This window comes from Rhamphochromis longiceps, linkage group LG14, assembly GCF_057381845.1.
Source record: "Rhamphochromis longiceps isolate RC_006_pf linkage group LG14, R_longiceps_female_GT1.1, whole genome shotgun sequence".
Classification (NCBI taxonomy): Eukaryota; Metazoa; Chordata; class Actinopteri; order Cichliformes; family Cichlidae; genus Rhamphochromis; species Rhamphochromis longiceps.
The window spans coordinates 38,937,254-38,951,231 of NC_140570.1; the positions used below are offsets into that span (position 1 = coordinate 38,937,254).

Sequence of the window (13,978 nt, forward strand, 5' to 3'; positions counted from 1 at the left end):
GGCCACGCTTTCATGACTAAACTTAAACTTCAAAACTTTTTTTTCACGTTACTTAATCAGACAGAGCTGAATATTCAGTAAAGAAACCTTCAGATGTGTAAAATCTTGAGATGACGTCCCCAAAAACAACAGCAGCCACCTTCTCCTGCCGTGGCTCTGTTGTTTTCCCGACTCGTCTCACAGCCTTCACTCTCATTATTGCTGCTCTCATCCTGTCTCTGTACTTCTTATTATTCTGCTTGTGACCATTAGGCCTGCTCATCTCATTACTGTAATTCTGATTCAAGGTCCACACCTGCCATTACTGTGAGCACTCTGTCTCATTAGGAAAGTCCTGTCACTGCAGCAGTGAATGCGGCAGCAGCAAATTAGTTGTGATAGAAAAGCCTTCAATGACACGCGGAGTGGCAGTGGGAAAAAAGATGCGACTCTGTGTGTGTGTTTGTGTGTGTTAATTAATCAGAGAGACAAACTGCATCTGCACATTGTTGTGCATCTTGCATTTTGTGAGAACAGAAGAAGTGAAGTGTGCAGGTGAATGCAGGTTTGCTGTACTCAGGGGCCCATTTCAGCGTGTGTTATGAGATCTATAGCTACCTAATGGACCTATTTGCTTGTCCAAGTTGCTTCAAACGATTCAGCCGGAGCAAGAAACTAATGTGGCTATTAAGGCTGCATTACCCTAAGTCAGTGTTTCTCTGCACCGCGCTCTCGCACAAACACACACGCACTTTAATTGCGAACTCTTTGTAATGTTTTCTTCTATTACCAGTTTGTGTAATTCCCTTCAGTGCTGTCACCCTCGGGCTGCTGAACTCATTGCAACTTGCCACAGATTGATGAGCGTTAACCTTTAAAAATGACTTTTAAATCTTGTTTTCTGCTTTTAAAAAAAGAACTGGATTATTTTTTTGAGTCTTTTAAACCGTTTTAAATGCATCTTGCAGGAAAGCAGGACTGTCATCCGGTGCATAAAACTCATTTATCTACCTCCTTTTTTAACCCAGTGGAGTAAACTGTCTGATGTCATGTTTGATGTCAAGGTAACATACAGCGGGTTTGTGTCTGCACCGTTTCATTGATTTTCACATTCTCTAGTGGGTAGAAACTTCAGCTGAAAAGGAAACAGCGAGAACGGCAACGGTAACTCAACTTTTCATCCTGTTAATATTGCACGACTTTGCAACTCCTGTTATCATTTCATTTCATAGTTAAAATCAATCCTTATTGGAATAACACAAAAATAACTGCACACAATAAGTGAACAAATGACTTCTGCAGCACTGAAATCAGTAACAACGCTCGGCTCCATTAGTTTTAGAATACGACAAAGTGAAATATGCAAATGTAGCAGTGGATAGAAGACGCTTTACTACAGCAGTCTCAGAGTTAAACTCTCCAGCAAGCCATAACTTTATTCTTTATTATTCTCTGTGGGCTATTCTTTCTTCCACAAGCAGATATGAGTTATTAGTACAGTTCCAGCTTAAATGCCAGTATCGTAGTTTCTTATTCCTAACACACAACATATGTCCACAAACACTAGACTCTCAGACACAATCACATATTTCCAACAGATTTTCTGCAACATCCAAAAGAAGCAAACTGCTCAGCAACTCAGTAGGAGGTGTGAGCGTGAAGCCCATCAAGTTCTGAGTTCTTTAAAAAATCTGATGGTTTGCATGGTTTAAATGCAGCCAGTTTCATTGCCATCATGTTGAGCACCTTTTGCTTCCAGTACAGCTTCTACAGTACGGATCACTGAGTCTCTCACTCCAGTATTTTACGTTGCTAACGTGCAGAGAGCGTTAACATCAGCTCTGCTCACATGGTTCAATTTTAATGAATTCACAAAGCTCGTCCTCATTATCATTATTGCTCTGGAGGCGATAGTCAGAGACACTCACACTGCACCTGGTTTCAGGAGTTTTCCGATTCACAGAAATGTGGAGGGACTGCACTGTTTGTCAATGTAAATATGAATAAGAATAACTTCATTGATCCCAGAGAGAAATTCATGTCTGACTTAGCTCACCTGCTATTTGAATGAGACTTGAAAAGCCTGATGGCTGTGGGTGCGAATGATTTTCTGTATCTCTGCATTATGCAATGGAGAGGTAGGTTTTTTGTTTTTTTGTTCTGTAAGGATGTTATAAAGTAGGTCACCAAAGCTGTTCCGGATGGCTTCCAACATCTTTATTGTGCATCTTTCAGCCACCTCCCCCAGTGTGTCCAGTCAGGCTCCAGTTACAGAGCCAGCTTTCCTCACTAGTTTGTTCAGTCTCCTTGCATCCTTGTTTCTGATTCTTCCTCCCCAGCAGACTGCAGCATAGAACAGCACAAGAAATCTCAGTTTTCTTAACAAAAAGAAGCAACTTACAGGATCCAATTTAAACTCTTACTTTTTGTTTTAAAGGCACTTAACAGCTGAGCTCCTTCTTACTGGTCAGAGCTCCTATTTATTTGTGCTCCAGAGAAAACCACGAGGTCCAGTTCAAAACTAATGTTATCCATTCCATGTGGCGACAGAGCCTTCTCTGTGGCAGGTCCCAGACTTTGGAATAGTCTTCCCCTAAATATTGCATCTGCACAAACACATTTTAAATCGTTACTGAAGACACATTTTTATGGTCTGGCATTTAACACACTTAACATTAAATTATGGAACAGTCTAACAGAAGAAATAAAAGACAGTCAAAACATAAAACAGTTTAAAGTAAAATATAAAAACCTAATTTTAAATAAGTATAAGAATGAAGAAAACGGGGTTAACCCAGGACGGTAATGTTGCTGGTAATGGTGTTGCGGTTCTTTTTTGGTTGTTTTTTTGTTTTGTTTTGTTTTGTTGTTTTTCCATAACTTGTGTATCTGCAAATATACACATTCTGTATTTTTCATATGAAAGAAACTATACTGTGGTGGGGCTTGCTAATTTCTTGTTTTTGATTTATGTATGTTATGTTTTGTTTTACTTCATATGTTTATATGTTTCATATGTTGTTTGTTTAATTTAAGACAAAAAAAAATTAAATGAATGAGAGGTAAAACTTGAGGGGGTAGGGACAAATAAGTAAATACTTCAGCCTACTCCTTTTCAAACAAATAATGGAATGATATTTTGTAATGATTGTGAAGGCACATGTTTGAAATGTTTGAAATAAAAATGAACTGAACTGAACTGAACATTAACATTTTGGTTTTAACAGCCTTAGTTGTTCTTTTAGTTGTTTTTATTGACTTATTTATTTTTTTTCTATATTTTACTGCATCATTGTTTTACATTTATTTGCTTTAGAGGCATTTTGCATTGTTAAGCACTTTGTGGAGCTGTGGACTGTTTGGAAATGTGCTATATAAATAAACTTGACCTAACTGTGCCCCTTTTAGCATAGCTTGTCTGTATTGAGGACCAATCTAGTTTGCTATCTAGGTGTAAGCCTAGATATTTATATTTTGTTACTACCTCTTTGTCCACCCCACTTTCACAGGATGGCGGGGAGGCCTGAATCATTGCAAATCTACTATCATTTCCTTCGTCTCCGAGGTGTTCAATATGAGGTCATTTTTGTGTTATTTCTAATTTCTAATATTTCTAACATTTTGAGTTATTTTCCAGTGTTAGAAAATCAGCACTGCTCAGTGTTAGCCATTGTTAATCTTCAAAACTGACTAGGTTACTTTTAAACATATAACACTGTCAAAAGTGTTAATTTAACACTCAACAGTGTTGTATTTAACACTCAGAGGTGTGGACCCATATAGACACTCTCCAGTGTTAATTTAACACTGGAGATTTTGCTGTGTACAAATTCTGAGAATGCATTAATTTATTGAGGAGAATACAGAGATTCTGACCTGGGACTGAAATAAACACAAAGCTGTCCTTCTTTTTAATCACAAAGAAAGCTGCATGAGAAGAAAAAAAGTTGGAATACTTACATTTTTATAGATAATGTAAATCTGCAGCCTGCCTCTCCTCCAGAAACGTCTCACTGTCCTGAATTTTAAATGTCCACCCTCATTCAAAACCATGTAGGTCGTGTTTTCATACCATTTCATTCCATGTCGTCAGAAAAAAGGACAGAGTTTATATAACTGAGTGTTTTTCCTGTAGGTGTGTGCTGATGTAGAGTAGCTGTCAGTTTCATATGACTGGATTACTTTAAGACAATAGAGTTAAATGTAATTATGTAAACTAAATTAAAGGCAACCACAGTCAGTGCCAGCAGTGTCACACTGAGCAGCAGCTTAACTCTTTACCAGGGAGGGGGGCCGTCCTCTTCTTACAGGGTTTATCGCAGCGATGGTGCTCATCCGGGTTCACGGGCTCATCCGTGTGGTGCACACGCCCTCGTAAATCGGACTGGAGGACCCAGCAGGCGCTCGTTAAAAGTCCTGTAAGTCTATCATTGGCTCAGTCACCTGCCCGTCAAAGTCTGCCAAGTTTGCCTGCACAGAAAGATCAGAAGGAGAGAAGAAGTTAAAAGTTGAACAGATGGAGGGTGGAACAGGAGGTGGCTGGTGCCATTGGGCTTCTTATCTTATCAGTGACACAGTGATGGAGCTCATTTTGACTGCTTATTAATCAGTCAGTGCTCAATTACAAACATTTCACTTCGGCTACAAACAAGTCATGTTTTGGAAAGATGTCTTTCATCATCTAACTTCTAAAAGTAATGAAACCCAGTGTCAGCATCATGCTAAGGTGGTCTGCCAAAGCCTTAGCCAATGACAGGGTCTGACTCACTCACAAGAAAGACTTATGGTTGAAGGCTAATAGCATTACCAAATCTGACCCCAGCATTGACTCTGCATATTATATACAATTTCATTTAGTGTTCAACATTTGTTTGTATTCAAAACTACTTAAAATTGAACCTCGTGCCAGCTGAGAATCCCCCAAAACTGCTGTGGCATATTTAATACTGATTTTAAACATCTGGGGACGTCCCCACCACCTGATGTACCAAACATGTCTGATCATTAGGGCTGCACTCTCAGGTTCAGTTGGTTCAGTCGGTTTAGCCGTTATCCTCTGATTCAACCAAGAAGTTACTGGTCTCACAGTTGTGCTGATTGTTTAAGGAGAAAAGTGTTATCAGTTATCAGTACTCTTTCAGGCTCGCTTAGAATTATTTGACAGCAGGAGGGACGGACTGCCTGCGTACACATTTGCAGAACCATGGACTCGGTCAACCCTAATGGCGATGGCACAATTACGTTTGGATTTTCTGAACTTGTAATCAAATTTGGCTCGAAAAAAATTAGCACCACATCAAACGAGTCATGGGCGTGGCTACATTTTGTAAAAACTGTTGCATGTCACTGTTCATATGGCATATCAGCTAAAAATGGTGACTCGTGTCTCCATTATTATGTTCCACTAAAGGGTTTGAGCGTGGATATATCCCAGTTTTTATATATTTGCCCCAGTAATGGCTTTATAAAGGCAGGATTATCCAACCACAGCTTAACTGGTCAACATCTACAGATGGGAAATCTCCATGCTCATAAAAAGATATCAAAGATTTTCACTGGTTTATACACTTTCTGTATAAGATTAACCACGGGTTCAGCAACATCAACTGTGTGACTCCACTTATCTGGACCATCATATTAATGTTTACATTTGAGAAGGTGATCAGTTCCCTTTAACCTTTACTCTTAGCTGCTTTGTGCTATACATGTAAGCACTGTAATGTGTCCCAAGAGTTACATGTTATTATTCTGAGACACTTTAAAGACACAATTACCAACAGATGGCTCCTGCCTGAGTTATTTTCTCCAAACCACATAAAAAAAACGGAGCAAAGAAGAAAAAACAGGTTCTCTGCTTCACACATTTACTTTCATTGTTGTTTATGCAATCAGCAGCACAGAAGGAAGTCATCTTTTACCAATCGGTGGTCTGATTAAACCTTAAATCCGGAAACAATCAAGATTTTCTAAGGGGAATATCATGTTTTAGAGGCAACATGATGATACTGAGTTTGGCTCTGTTTTCTATCACAGGGTTTGACTTAAATGAAAACAAAGGCACACGTTTGATGACACAGCTACCATGTTTTATACAGTAAGCATAGTGTGGCTACTGTGGCTGCCTCAATCAAGTTTTAAAAATCATCAGCTGTTCTTCTCAGGCTTCAGGCTTTGTCACTGTCTTAATGTGATCACGGCCATGGCAGTGAAACAGATGCTCCTTCTTTAAACAGATTCTGTATCGATGTCATGTTTTTTGTACACTGCATGAAAACACCACCAGATGGCAGTATGCACCGCTAAACAATATGCTGAGCTCAGTGAGCTGTGAAAGACAATGACTGGAGAGAGAAGACAACATAAAACTCAGAGACGCACACGGTCAAAGATTTTGACAGGTTACTACACATGTAACCCAACAAGATTTAGATTTAAAAACTGCTCAGGACACAAATACTATCACCAAAACATACAAAGCAACAGTTTGTGGGTTTTAGCTATGAGGCCATGTGTGATTGGATCTTATCATTCATGCTGTTCAGTTGTATTTTGGGAATCTATAGTTTTCAGTCACGTGACCGACTACTCGGGCAAGCAAAATATTGTTAGATCGTGCCAGCCAATAGTGGACAGTTGGTAGTACTGCAGGACAAAAGTTTCTTTGATTGCTCCAAATCTTTTTTTTTTTTTTGTATTTCAAGGCTACTTGGATCATCCAGTTGTCCCCAACCTTTGTTGCGCCACGGACACGGTCTATATTCGACAATATTTTCACAGATCGGCCTTTAAGGTGTCCTGGATAAATACAACAAAACAAAACCAGTACTGGTACCAAAAAAAAGAAGAGTTATTCATAACACACGAGAAAAGACCCAGGGACACCGAGTTAACGAAAAAAAGATTTAAAAAAAAATAACGATAAAAACCATAAATTTCACACCCGAGCCTCAACTCTTGCGGCCCGGTACCAAATGACTCACAGACCGGTAACGGCCCGACTGTTTAAGAGTATTACCTCTTATGGTAAAGCACAGAGGCCCAAATAAAGCCAAGCGGGATAATTCTTCAATTCTGTGTAATTTTATTTATAAAATGCCAAATCCAAACAGGCACTTGTAAGGTAAATCTGTCTCACCTTTTCTCACCTCTCCATTGTAGGAATATATATGAATTTGAATGTACTTGACCTGGTTCTATGTATTTGCTCCCCTTATTGATGCTGATTGATTTTACGTGTGGATGAAGTGGACCTTCACAGCTTTTCAGCATTGACACACTGACCAAACAAACCTTTGAACACAGTATACTGTAGCAAAGAGGAACAGTTAGAAATCAAAAGACCAAAAACAAACTGTCAGAAAGAAGCTGGCACTGACAATAAATGATACAATTCCAGTGGATTGGGCAGATTTGCAGATGCTTCTCAGCTGGAAGCATTTTTTGATTCCCAGCCCCAGTGTGTAGCCTGTTCACTAAGTACAGCTCTTTTTCTTTCAGAAAGTTTGTGCATTTCATTTGGCCCACTTATGTTTCCACAAAGATCCACTGAGACTGAAGTGGAAAAGACTAAATAAGTGACTGCAGGAAAAGGTCTAGGTTTCTAAGAACATTTTCTGGTTGGGAACTGTCAGCGCTTCTGTAGAAATAATGCTGGGAGCCATCTTCCTGCTGCCCCGACTCGAATCACCCCACTTTGGCAGCTACTCTTCTTTGTCCACTGTCCTCCTTTTCCCCACCCTGAGGACTTTGTAGTTATTAAAGGAAGAATACCGTCTAAAACTCAAAGCCAAAACAAGGATTGTTTTTTCTAATAATTTTCAGCATTTGCATAATTGTTAGGTGTTTTTGACTTATCAGAAATATTCTAGAAGTAGAAAACAGGATGTCACATGCTGTTACTTCCTACAGAAACAAAAAAAATCAGCTTTTGGTCTCAGTTGTCAGCTTCATCTCCTTGTAGGGTCTTTAACTTACAATATAAAGCACTTTAAGGCGACTTTTGACATGATTTGGATCTTTTTAAATAATAATATAATTGATCTTTGTTACACAACAAGTCAAGGTGATATGCAGGGATGAACTTACCTAAAACAAAAACAACATCAAAAAGAAAACTGTACACCACAGGAGAAAAAGAAAATGCAGTGGCATCAGTTACCTGATTGTAAGAAATGAAAGGAAATATTTCATGTTTGGAACATCATCATGGAAATGCGCAATGCCAAAATGTATATGACTCAACTTGATTTATAACGTCTTCAGATTTTAAAAAAATGGTGATGTACCATGTGGCTAAAACAAGACCCAGCCTTAGGCCTCATCCGAGATGGACTGTCACTGTACGGATATTTAAAGGTTCAACTGAGAGAAGATGAAGTTTCAGTAAATGTAAAAAGACAAATATAGTAAATTTAGATTCGATTTAGTGCAATGTCACAGTCCTAAAGATGCGCCGCTGAGAACGCCACAAGAGCAGCACAGAAAGCCTGCCTTCAACTGTGGATGTTTCCTGGGGATGGGGCATTATATCTTATCCACTGGCATTCATCACTGATGCTCTCTGCTCTTTATTTCATGAATCTGAATCTGAATCTGAACCAAACAATACATGCCCGTGGAAAGCACTGCTTGGTTCTGGTAAGTGTTCTGAAGGCGGGCATTTTCCAATATTTGTTTTTTTTTTGTTTTTTTTTTGTTTTTGTTTTTTTTCTAAATGACATCAGAAACAGCAGTATGCGACATTACGTGATGGCAGAGCTTCAGTTCATCCTTTGTAATTTTTTTTTTTTTTTTTTTTTTTTTTTAATAAATAGGACAGGGGGAATGAATGAGAGAAAGAGGGGGAGAGAAAGAAAGAAAACCAAAGGGGAGAAGAGACGGTGAGAAGGGGGGGGAAGAGAGAGAAAAAAAAAAAGAACTCCTGGGTCACCTGTATGGAGAAAAAAAAAAAAAACAAACAAAAAAAACAAACAGAGGAGACAGCAAACAACAAAGAGCAACATAATAATAGAGAAAACAAAGCACCATCACAATAAACTAGCTAGTCATAGATATCAATATTTACTAAATAATAAACGATATTGTGCAGCACGCAAGATAGACAGCGCACAGTGTGCTTTGAGGCAGCAGCCAAGAAAGCTTTAGTCCGCGTCTGTGAATACCCATGTGTGCATACCTGTGTGGATCAGCATGCTTGCATTCCAAAGGTTTCTCCATGTAATGATCTGCTAGGGAGTGTGGGGGGGGCACAGCCCCGTCCTCCAGGGTGTGAAGCGGGTATGGAGGAGATCAAAACTCCAGACATCCAGAGGCCCCCAGAACACAAGAGACCATGGAAGACCAACAGAGGGGCAGCCGCGCCACTGTTCCAGTAAGAGCTGAGGAGAGTCCCAGATGAGGGCTCGCCCAGCAATATTTGTGACAGGAGCTGTCTTTTATGAACAACTGGTCTATTCTGCCCTGAAGTCTTAAGTGCACGAGATGTTGTGCAGTGTTTGGCTCAGCCAGCCGTTTTCCCAGCGACAATGAAAAGAAATTGCTTTCTGCTGGTGTTCACTCTCGTTTCCCTGTCAGGCCAGCTGAGCTCTGATCACAAAGCTCACTTCTAGTTGCTGTGAGTTTATACTAATTTACTGTTGAACGTGCTATGAATGACAGAATACTTCACAACAAAATAACTTAAATTGATCAGAGAGATACAAACATGTCTATTGATTGTCATATCTCTGACCATCTTTAACAGTATTGATCCAACCTAATCTTAAAATAGTGCAGATACCTTAATTCAGGATAAAGTCGTCATTTTCTCACTTTCAACAGTCTAACTTACTTTTCAACATATGGCATTCCTAAAAACCAATTCCCAATTTTCTTTAATGTAAATTCAGATCTGTGAAACCTGGTGACTTATCCCACTCTAAACAGCTTCTCTCTTATGAGCCTTTTTTTCACCTTTTTTTCCTGAAATGGCTCCAAATATATTTGAGGTCAAACTTACAACAAACTGACTCCAAGCTGTCTGAATACCTGTCATCGTGTTCCTGGAGGAGACAACCTCCTTTTGAAGCTGATAGCATCTGAATGGCCAAAGAGAAAGAAGCTTTTACTTCACCTCACACACCTCGCTTTATCCTGACAACCTTAACGCGCTCTGCCATCTCGAAAATAAACAAACTCCCCGCTCTACCTGATGGCTCCATCTGTTTCTCCAACCTGGCAACTTCACACTACATTAATAAAACCCCTCCTCTGCCACCATGCATCAAAAACAGTCCTTGCAGCACTATCATCAACACCCAAAGTGTATAGCATCATACTGCTTCAAACAGGCAGTCAATCTGGCAACAAAAGTCTCTCTCGGTGTACAGACTCAAGCCAAATAACGATTCAGTCCCTCTAATACCGCTGCTCAAAATATTGTTCAGGGTCATAAGCTACAGAAATCAGACCTGGCAAATCTACTACCGCTTCACAAGCAAAATAAAAAAACCTCTGAGGTTTTCATTAAAGCAGAAACACAGACATCAACCTCTTTGCTTCCTTTGTGTGGTATCAGCCAAATGGCTTGTGGTGGTCGGGCACAACTGTCACACAAAAGAAGCATGAAAACAGTATTTAAAGCCATTTGACATTACAAAGGGTCATCACTACATCCTAATCAGCCAGCAACATTTTTAGTGAACACAACACAAATAGGCCTGATTTAACTTTGGCTCATCTCCAGCATTTGTCTTTCTCTTACTGATTGAAGAGAAACATTCAATTTGATTAAAATTGATTGAATCAGATCTCATCATTCCACAGCTAAGATGCATTATAAAATAACCATGCACTACAAAGTTGTGGAAAGGTCAATCAAAATGAATGTTGCTGAACATGAAATCACTGCAGAGTTGCAGCTGTGTTTCACGTGTATCATCCAGCCCCGTCGTGGTTGCCTGGTGCCGCTGCTCTGACACGCTGATGACCTGCTTCGTGTCAGAGTGACAAAACATGTCCTCAGCTTGAACTTTCTCCCTGTCACTGAATCATCAAATGCCTCCCTGAGCCAAATAACCCTCCTGCGTGTCGGATACCCCCTCCAATTCTCCACGTCTCACTTTGAGCTTAAAAATCCTTCCATCAATCTAACCTGGCAACTTCTCATTGCATCAGTGAAACTGATGAATGCAGTACCCGAGGCTGTCCCCCCTTTAGTCCGAAATTTTTCTGTTCATTTCCTTCTCTCTTTATATGTATTTGGACTCTACTAGAGTAACTTTTCCTTATCTTTTTTTACCTCGACCCTTATCTGACATATCAACCCCTCTGTCTGAAACAAGCATCATCTCTCCTCTCCCTCCCTTTAAGCTAGATTTCACCAGGCTGGTGTCACAAACAGAAGATTCAAGCAGCAGGTGATTGGACCAATCAAAGAGTAGAAAACCCATCGATAACCACATGTTTAAAGAACTCTGATGCCTGAGCTTTTGGCTTGCAGATACATTACATGCACTGACCTCATTATTTGAGTCTTTGAATTTGTTTAGTACAACCCAACTCCAAAAAAGTTGAATGCAATGAAACATTTTATTAAACTGGATAAATAATTTTGAATTTGATGGTTTTCCACTTTTCCAATGAGCTTTGGTCCAGAGAAGATGGCAGCGTTTCTGGATCATGTTTTCCTTTGCATCACAGACCTTTGACCTGCATTTATGTTCACAGTGATCCCTGGAAGAGACCATGCACTGATGTCCATCACAGAATTAAAGCGCTGTCTGAGGGTTTGGCGATCAGTTTTTGATTTTGGCCTTAAAGACTTTTCCACGTTCTTGGAAACTTTTGATAATTCTATGTTTTTGCAGATTGGTGATACTCTGTAAAGATTTCCTCTGTAACATGCTCTTAGACACAGTCTTATTATTGACATGTTCCTAATTCATCTAATTAATTGCAAAATGTTCTTTCAGCTGTTTTTTCAAGCACCTCTCACTTTTGTTGCCTTAAATTTGAGGCATGTTTCTGACATCAATTTTCATTTGTTTAAACATTTCACATGGTTTCTATGTTTTATTCATGAGCTCTGCAAATAATGGCAGAGCACGAATAAAAACAGAGCACTGTTTTTCTTATTAAATTTGATAAATATTTTCTATAAAGAAGCTGTTTGAATCACGATTGTATGAACGCTGATGTTGGAGCATACTGAGGATAGGAAACAAGCAGACTAGGTTCACTTGGAGACATTAATGTGAAATTGAGACTGATAACAGATGAGTGGATATGTAGATCCACTAATTCAAAGACTGGATATATCATTAGTGGTGAACGGGCTAACATTGGCTTCCTTAGATGCTCTGGCCTCATTTGGCTTTGTATAAAATTATCAAGCTAAAGCAAACTGGCAGCACAGTCCTTACTACTTTCTGTGAATGTAATGACTCAGTTTCAAGTACTTGAAGTGTCAAATGCACCACACATTAGTAGAGCTGAATTAATGATCAACTCCACAATCATACATGCCGAAGAGAAATCTCCTTCTAATACCTGACAGGGCTCTACTTGTCTTCTTTATTCTTTTGAGCTGTTACACCTCATCGAAGAAAATCATCAATAATGTTACAAATCCATGTCAACAGTGCCCTGGTTTTCCTGCCTGACGTGGCCCTTGTTAGCCAATAACAGACAGAGCAGGTTGTGCAAAGCCTGAAAGACCTTACGTTTTTTAAAAATGCACTGAAGGCATCGCTCTCCTGGGTATGTTGTACAATACGCAAAAAACTGGAGGCCATCATAATAAACTTCTATGAGCACAAGTGAGGTCATGTGACCAGGACTGCGTGGAACGTGACTGTCTGTGAGGGGCAAACTGATGATTATACTTATGCAGGTTTCTGGCCTTGCAGCTCGTATCTGCAGACATCACCATTTCATTTTTAATATATAATATTTAATATCTAGATAGAAGAAAACAAAATTAAAAAATGAGTAAAACACTGTGAAGTCATTTGCAGGTTAAGAGACTCACTGGAGAAGCAGTTGATGACATCGCCGAGTTATTTATGTGTCACACAGTAATTGGAAAAATAAAGCATTTTTAGAAATGTAGAAATGCTATTATTTAAACACAACATTGGAGAAAGTGTGCACACCTCCCTTTATCTGTGTGCATGGTAACTCACAGACATGTACGCACCTTTAACCCAAAGAGATTAAAATCCAGTGGAGAGCAGGTAGAGACCCTGTGTGTTTTTATTTAGACTATTATCTGGCTACAGATCACACAACTCGAGCCATTCTTCAATACCAAGATTCCCAAAGTGTGCAAACTGGGCCCAAGGCCAAAAGTAACATTTTAACAGCTGTGCACACATAGCTGTTATAGACTGATGATAATGCATAATGAGACCAGGGGAGTCATTTTCTTCAGGTCATCTGTCTTGTCATCAAATGAAAGTGACATTGCGATGAAGACACCCCAGTCTAGGCCTCTGCAAAGCCCCCTCACTTACCTTTGCTACTATGAAACTCAAACATTTTCAGTGCTTTCTTTGCAAACTCTCAGTCCTGTCAAGGCACAGTGTGCTTTAAACAAGTCGATATCTCCAAAATTACCCTGTCCACCTCACTCCCTTAACAAAATGAGACCAACATGGCAACTGTCCCTGTTCTCCATTAACCTTTGTACCTGTTAACCATCCGGGCAACAGCTGCCTCCACATGTTTCCCCACTTTCACCAGCTTAAAACACACACCGACCTGGCGACTTCTGCCCCACATCAAAGTGAGCCACTTCACTTCTGAAGAGTCTGACATGGCAGTGGGATTCTTTCCACTGCGCTCCCTCCAAATCCACTCACCTCCTCCTCTTAAAAATCACTCCAACATGGCAACTGTGTGCCGCTTGTAAACCTCTCTGCAACCTGGCAACTGCAGCAGGTGCAGCGCTCTGTGGCGAGATAAGCCGAGAAGGACAAACTCTCCTCATCCTCCCTACCTCCTCCCTGCTCATCCTCCT

General features: G+C 39.9%; 2 protein-coding genes across 2 annotated transcripts in view; both read right to left on the bottom strand.

Annotated features, from left to right (window-relative positions):
- Positions 1-13,978, bottom strand: part of LOC146654726 (leucine-rich repeat and fibronectin type III domain-containing protein 1-like protein) — a 440,352-nt gene that overhangs the window by 203,750 nt on the left and 222,624 nt on the right. Inside the window, exon 4 of the mRNA XM_085380451.1 lies at positions 4,261-4,449. The gene's annotated coding sequence lies outside the window, so the exon portion shown is untranslated. The remainder of the gene's footprint in view (positions 1-4,260; positions 4,450-13,978) is intronic.
- The window catches only part of LOC146654727 (uncharacterized), a gene marked incomplete at its 5' end in the record, with an annotated part of 39,454 nt that overhangs the window by 21,838 nt on the left and 3,638 nt on the right, over positions 1-13,978 (bottom strand). The window lies entirely within an intron of this gene.